Below are 7,950 nucleotides of genomic sequence, written 5' to 3'. Positions count from 1 at the left end.
CAAAATCACCATTCATAAAAAAAAAAAAAAAAAAATACCCAACATAATGTTTGGGACATAATTATACTAAAAAAGTCACCCCTGTTTATCTAAAACTCAAACCTAACAGGGTGTCCTGTATTTTATCTGGCAAGCCTACACTATGGAGTCGCAGACCCTCCTATCTGGACCCTTAAGATTTAGAAAATGATGGGGCACCTGGGTGGCTCAGTTGGTTGAGCATCCAACTTCAGCTCAGGTCATGATCTCGCAGTTCGTGGGTTTGAGACCCCCATCGGGCTCTGTGCTGACAGCTAGCTCAGAGCCTGAGCCTGTTTCAGATTCTGTGTTTCCCTCTCTCTCTGACCCTCCCCTGCTCATGCTGTCTCTCTCTCTCTCTCAGAAATAAATAAAACATAAAAAAAAAAAAAGACTTAGAAAATGAGCCTGGACATGTTATAAATGTCCAAAGGCCTTCCCAAGGTTGTTTGTGAATTCCCCTGGCAAGGGTGTAGGATTGAGGAGTTCTGTTTTCAACTTTGCTTCCAGACTCATTCTGTCTCACTGAAGACTCCCTTCTGAGCTCTTTTAATATCAAGAAAACCAGCAAAGCTATGGAAACACCATGACTGTGGTAGCTTTCACAGGAGAGCTGAGAGTTGAATGCAGCAGCCCCATCAGGCACAGCCTCACAAACAGCTCAGGGCAGAATTTTATTATGCTCTCTTCCTTAGAGTCTTTTCAGCCACCTACCACCAATGCTCTCTCATGGCCCTCTGCCATCATCCCTGGGTCCTGCTCACCCTCTTGGCATGTCTTTTCCCCTCCCGTGTCTTCTTATTGACATTCTCTCAGTAGCCAAGAATGTCCCTCCTCCTATAGAGCAAATTCCCAAACTAAGCAGGTCTGACTCCTTTCCTCAAGCTTTGTCGCTAGCTGACTTCCCAAGACCTCAGGCTCTCAATCACTTGCTGAGGCATTCTTTCAAAACAACGACAATCTGAAATTCTCCCTAAGAATTCTGATGCCAGCAGATGAGACAATAATCACTTTTTCTTTTTTTCTTTTAGTGCTTTATTTATTTCTGAGAGAGAGAGAGAGAACAGGGGAGGGTCAGAGAGAGAAGGAGGCACAGAATCAGAAGTAGGCTCCAGGCTATAAGCTAGCTGTCAGCACAGAGCCCGACGCGGGGCTCTAACTCACAAACTGTGTGATCATGACCCGAGCCGAAGTCAGATGCTTAACTGACTGAGCCACCCAGGCGCCCCAATAATCACTTTTTCTTAAGTTGCTACCATAATTTTCTGCCAGCATGCAGGACAAAGAACGAGATCTCTTTCAGTTGTAGCCAACGCGGCCCACCCTTACTAGTTACATCATCATCTTCTTGGGAGTCGTTTAACTGCTTTTTTGCCCTGTAACAACACACGTCGAATGTTCAGGGAAACCAAATAGGTAGATAGCATTTTGAATCCACTATGGATTCCAGACAAACCTGTGGTTTTTCTCTGCCTTGAAATCTGATTCAAACTTAAAGTCAGTTACTTTTCTCAAGGTAAAGAAAGAAGGTTTGGGTGAACACATCACTGTTTGCTATTGCTGAAAGCACCACCTGCCCACCTGATCTTTTATGGGAAGGAAGGAAGGAAGGAAGGAAGGAAGGAAGGAAGGAAGGAAGGAAGAAAGAAAGAAGGAAGGAAGGAAGGAAGGAAGGAAGGAAGGAAGGAAGGAAGGAAGGAAGGAAAGGAAGGAAGGAAGGAAGGAAGGAAGGAAGGAAGAAAGAAAGAAAGAAAGAAAGAAAGAAAGAAAGAAAGAAAGAAAGAAAGAAAGAAAGGAGGAAGGAAAGAAAGGAAGGAAGGAAGGAAGAAAGGAAGGAAGGAAGGAAGGAAGGAGGAAGGAAAGGAAAAAGAAGCTATTATATAAACTCAGGAAGAAAGACTCCGAAAGATCTGGAAAAAGTGGGCTCTGTGGAACCATAGCCTTGGCTCACATCCTATTGTAATATCTTTTCCAAGCATTATCTTCTAACTGTAGCTTTGCCTGCCTATTTTCCAGCTTGTCCTGAGATACTGCAATAATCATGTACAGACACACAGTATGTACAGGGATCCTGCCAGCCAATCAGAATAATAATATGAAGATTTATGAATACATGTTCCTATGAGGTCATCTACAGCAAAATGAAATAGAGAACTTAGTCACTTATAAAGGTACTTTCAAAAATGGCTTTGCTACAATTATCTTGATATTTAGCCATCTATTGATTAGTGGCAAGGGGGTGTGTGTTTGAACTCCAAATAAAAGCCTTAATGTTTTACTACCTTTCCGCAAGTGTAAATTTGGCCTGAATTTCAGTGTACTGATAAACTGAAATAGAGATGGATATATATGTATATATCACATATACTAATTGTGTAAATGATAAGCAGATTAGTAATATAGCAGCTACCATGATCATATGATCACAGAAAAGCACAGGCTCAAGTTCAAGTAACAGAACAATGTGCAATTGATGCGTCATTTCTTCAGGATGTTATCACATCAGAAATTAACTCCCACATATAATAAAAATACTAACATAGTAAATATTTTTACAAACCAACTGAAGAAATAAAATCCACTTTCATTAAACTAAACCCTTAACATAGAAAAAAGTCATAACAACTATTTTAAATTATCCTTCAAAGAGACATCTTCCTTTTAGAGAATTAGGCTCTTTCACTCAGGCAGTAAAACAATGTAAATCTTTATCTGCGATAAAGAAAATCCTCAAGCTTCTACATCCTGGAATTTCAGCGGGTCACTTTTCCATAAGAAAAGTTTTACCAACCATATGTAGCTATCTGATCACTGTTGTGAAATCCCACTCAACACAATTTAGTGTTTTAGGGCTATTTATAGAAGTCCTGCTATGTGAACATTTTTAGCCTGTACTATGTCAGCCTGGTAATTTTCATGCAAGTAAGATAACAATTTGTTCTAGCCTCCAAAATGGGACTGACATCAAAAGTGTCCTTCACATTGGAGTACTTGTGACTGAAGAACTTCTAGCAAAAGCAGTAAAAATGGTGGCAACAGCATGTCTGAAGTGGTGGTGCTGATGGGGGGAGGGAGAGTGGCTCTTCCTGACCCTTGTAATGCAGCCATAGGTCATCGTTGAGTGATGGTGAGGGAGAAAGCATCTAGGCTTCAAGCTAATCTCTGCCCTGACATGGGGATTTTGCTAACCTCAGGGAATCTGAGTTGTTGTTTCTAATGGTAATGCCATTACAGATCCCAACCTATTTTTCTAGCACCAACTTCCACTATTCCCTAACGTTTCGATCACATTGGACTACATGCTGTACCCCAGATTCCTTTATTGCCCTTGCCTATAGTCCTGAAAAAGTTCTCAGAAGAGTAGGGTCCAAGATTAACACAGAAGTCAAGAGAGTAGTACTTAATCATCGTGGTTTAGAGCAGCTGAGATAGAGAAGCCTAGCCGAAGCCCCTATAAACAGCCCTAAGAAATCTATAAATGAATCTGAGGAGGATGAGAGTAAGATAGACAACAGAATTGTTAAGACTGCTCACCTTATTTTATGCCCATGAAGCAACAAGCCAAATGAAACATAAATTATTTTCAGTGTTTGGAGACTGCATTGAAGTATCTTTAAGGAATCTGGAAGTGAAAGGTATCTAAAGGTCATCTTGTAGTTCATTGTACAACCAGCACATAATGAATCACAGAGGAAAAATTCAAAGTCGCCTTAAAGAGAATGGCTCCTAACGCTACAAGACTTTGAAAGGGATAAAACGTGCTGTCATATCTGATAAGACAAGAGTTCAACAGAATGGGGATGGTTAGCCACAGAGGCAGGAAAGCGGAAGCATCACAGAAAACTGTCGGCAGCCTTTATCCAAGCCCTTATAGAGAGAGAATACCTTGACTGAACGAGTCAACTTGTCAGTCCCAGTTGTCAGGAATACTATTACTACGTATGTTCTACACGTGCTAACTTCCCAACTTCTTAAAAATACCATGTAGCACTGTTTTGTTCAAGGTTCTTTTGTTGCAAATGGCAGACGAGAACCCTAACTAGCTTAAGAGAGAAAGAGGAGCTTTATGAGAGAACAGGGAGGTTTCCAGAAAGAGTAAAACTGCTGAGCCTCTGAAGGACCTGGAAGAGGGAGCCGGCAGGCACTGCTCCAGGTTCTCTCTCGTGCCTATGGCCCTGGCTTCTGCTTCTCTGGGGGCAAATCTGCTTCATCATCACCCCTCTTCCTCTCTCTGCAGACCAGCCACAACTGGTTCTGATAGCACATGGACAGGCATCCTTACTCTATAGTGACAGCGCTCCAGTCCAAAGTTTCCATCACTTCATTCAAGCCAACTGACCAGACTGGATGGAATCTCTGAGTCTAAAATGCAAATTCCTGGGTGAGAAAATCTGATTTGCCCCACCTAAATAAGGAGTCTATCCCTCACCCATTTTTCTGTGCACGGTGGTACCGGGTAATAACATAAAAGCACCTATCCTAGAGGCCCACATTTATGGAAGATGGAAGGGAGTGGAAAAGGAAAAGTAGTTATTCTAAGGGGAAATGACCTGCTAAGACATCCCAAAAAGTAGCTTTTACAGCTATGGACCATTATTATCCCCATTTTACAGATGAGAAGATGAAGGCATTTGAGCTGAAGAAATTTGCCCAAGGTCACAGAGCTTGTCAGTGGCAGTCTCAGAATTTGAAGCCAAGTCTGTCTGAAGTCTTAATCACCATGTTGTAATGCATCTCTAAATGCTACTCATCAAACAAACATCTTATTTGATGCACCTTCTTATGAAGGAGTACCTACAGGCATGTGGTGATTATACAGACTCTGTATTTTTCAATTCTTGTGATGATTATGGTTCTCATGTAAACTAATAAGTTGGCATTCTGGTTCATGTGTTATTATTATGAGTTTGGGTAATGTCAGTCCAGTCCTAATAAATAGATCTATTCTTAGTATGTTGATAAAATTGAATTTCAGAACCTATTAAGACTAGGATTTGCTCTGTCTCTTGAAAATAAATAGAACATTTTTAAAAAAGGGGGTGGAGGTGGTGGCACCTAGGTGGCTCAGCTTGTTGAGCGTCTGACTTCAGCTCAGGTCATGAACACCCAGTTTGTGGGTTCAAGCCCCGTGTTGGGCTCTGTGCTGACAGCTCAGAGCCTGGAGTCTGCTTTGGATTCTGTATCTCCCTCTGTCTCTGTCCCTCCCCTGCTCATGCTCTGTCTCTCACTGTCTCTCAAAAATAAATTTAAAAAAAAGGCTAGGATTGAATCCCTTATTAATGATGACTGTGATGGTTGTAAATTCCACCATTTGAGTAATGAACATTCCTTGCAAGTTTCTTGAAGGACAGTTGCTGGCCCTTCTGTCATGACAATTCTCTTCTTATCAAATGAAACATTTTGATTTCTACGATTGAATTTCTTTATCTACTAGGTCCTAACAACAATAAGATGCTATGTTTCTGTTTACAAACTGGGGAGTTTCTATTTTCCATTCATCTGTGCATTCTACAATTACTAGCAATGCCCATTGTATGCCACACAATGTGCTAGGTACTGTGAGTGCAGCGAAGGACACAGGCATGGCCTTTGCCCTCAGGTTGCCTGTAGTGTAGACTAGCTTAGAATTTGAGGCAAGTAAAATTTCTGCTAATAGATTTTGGGAGGAGAATGAGAATAAAGGGAAAAAGTAGTAAATGGAAAAGAGATATGTGGGCTTTTTCCCACAGGAGAGATGAAGAAAACAGAGTAGAGAAGAAGAGAAATCCAAGGTTGATTCAAAAATAACCCAGAGATAGATTTCATGAGTGCTTATTAATATATTAATCATGGGAGCAACATCTTCCATCTCACATTCCTCTGGAAAAAAGAAGTACACTGTGACAGAAATAACCCAAATCAAGGCAGTCGTGGCTGAAGAGCAGCTACCAGCAGCAACAGCTGATGAACTAGATGATATGATTATGAGCTTTCTGACATGTCGACAAGTTTGCTACCTCATCAAAGGTCAATCGAAGAATATATAAAATTGCAATGGAATTTGATTCAATCGATAGATCCATATGAGATCCAACATGCTTAACCAACCTTAACACTGTTATGTTTTTGTCTATCCTAAAAGCAAATTCAGATTCTCTACGAGCCATGTTTTTCCCCTGTGACAGGAACAAGTTTGGCATGTTCAAAGAAGAGTAGAAAGTCCAAGTTGCCAAATCAGAGTGGAGAGAGGGAGAGTTATACGGATGAGGTCAGAGAAGTGGGCCAGGTCATTAGGGCCTTGTAAACACAGATAAAGACTGAGTTTGTAATCTTAGATGCAGTGCAAAACTATTGTAGGGCTTGACACTGATGAATGACATGATCTGAATGACCAATTAGAGAAGATCATTGTGTAAGGGCAAGAATTGAAGCAGGGAGACCTGTGAGAAGAATACTGCAAAAGATCGGAGGAGAGATTATGCTATCCTGGACTTGAGTGTGAACAATGGAGGTGGTGAGATTTCATTAGATCCTGGAAATGCGCTGGTGATACTTGCTGAAGGCTTGAATATGATGAAAACAACAGAGTCTAGGATGATTCGCAGGTCAGTGGAGTGAAAGGTAAGTGCCAATTATTGAGAAGGGGAATACATGGAAAGGAGCAGGGTTGGGGAAAGAAACTAATAATTTAAGTTGGATTTTTAAAAAAGACACATGGGGCACCTGGGTGGCTCAGTCGGTTAACCATCCAACTTCAGCTCAGGTCATGATCCTGCAGTTTGTGAGTTCGAGCCCCACATCAGGCTCTGTGTTGACAGCACAGAACCTGGAGTCTGCTTGAGATTCTGTGTCTCCTTCTCTCTCTGCCCACCCTCCCCCCAAATGAATAAACATTAAAACAATAAAAAGACACCAAATATACATATAAGGGGCATTATCAAGTTGGAGCTGGAATAGAAGCCTGGATCTCAGGGGAGTAGTTAGAGCCAGAGAGATAAATTGAGAGGCTTCAGTGCATAAATGGTGTTTAAGGCCATGAGCACAAAGATCATAGATGATTTTTAAAGATTTGTTTGTTTATTTGTTTGTTTGTTTTGAGAGAGCACATTTGCAAGTGGGGGAGGGGCAGAAAGAGAGGGAGAGAGAGAATCCCAAGCAGGCTCATTGTCAGAGCTCATTGTCTGACAGGGAGTTCAATCCCATGAACCGTGAGATCATGACCTGAGCTAAAATCAAGAGTTGGACACCCAACCAGCTGAGCCACCCAGGCACCCGAGATGATTCTTTTTTTTTTTTTTTTAAGCCAATGACTAAGCCCTGATGTGGCCTGGCCAGTGAAGCAGGAGAAGCCGAAAAGATATGTGGTCTGGAAGCTAAGTGAAGAAATGTTTAAGGAAGTAAAGACCATCAGATGAAATTCTATTAAGAGGGCATGCAAGGTGAGAATTGAGATATGACCACTGGATTTGGCAAGACAGAGTTCATTATTTGATCTTGACAAGAGTGTTCTTAGAGGAATAGTCAGAGCAAATGCCGGAAAAGGAATGAGTTGAATTGAAAATGCAAGGTGACAAGTGGAGACAGTAATAATAGATGATATTTAATGGACTATTACAATAAAAAAGAGTAGGAAAATGTGACATTAGTTGAAGGGGATAAGGATATTAGAGAGAATTTTTATCTTGCTTATGTGCTGATGGGAATGATTAAGAAGAGAAGGAAAAATTATGGATGCAGAGGGGAGAGAGGATATTACTTGATTGAAATCATTGCTGGACAGGGGTGCCTGCGTGGCTCAGTCAGTTAAGCATCCAACTCTTGGTGTCAGGTCATATCATGATCTCACAGTTGCCGAGTTTGAGCCCTTCATTGGGTTCCTCACTGACCGCTCAGAGCCTGCTTGGGATTCTCTCTCTCTCCCTCTCTCTGTTTCTCTCTGCCTCTCCCCAGCTT

The sequence above is a fragment of the Crocuta crocuta genome, unplaced genomic scaffold (assembly GCF_008692635.1).
Source record: "Crocuta crocuta isolate KB4526 unplaced genomic scaffold, BGI_CrCroc_1.0 scaffold282, whole genome shotgun sequence".
In the NCBI taxonomy this organism is placed as follows: domain Eukaryota; kingdom Metazoa; phylum Chordata; class Mammalia; order Carnivora; family Hyaenidae; genus Crocuta; species Crocuta crocuta.
The sequence above is the reverse complement of the archived record's forward strand: the minus strand, read 5'-3'. Positions refer to the sequence as shown.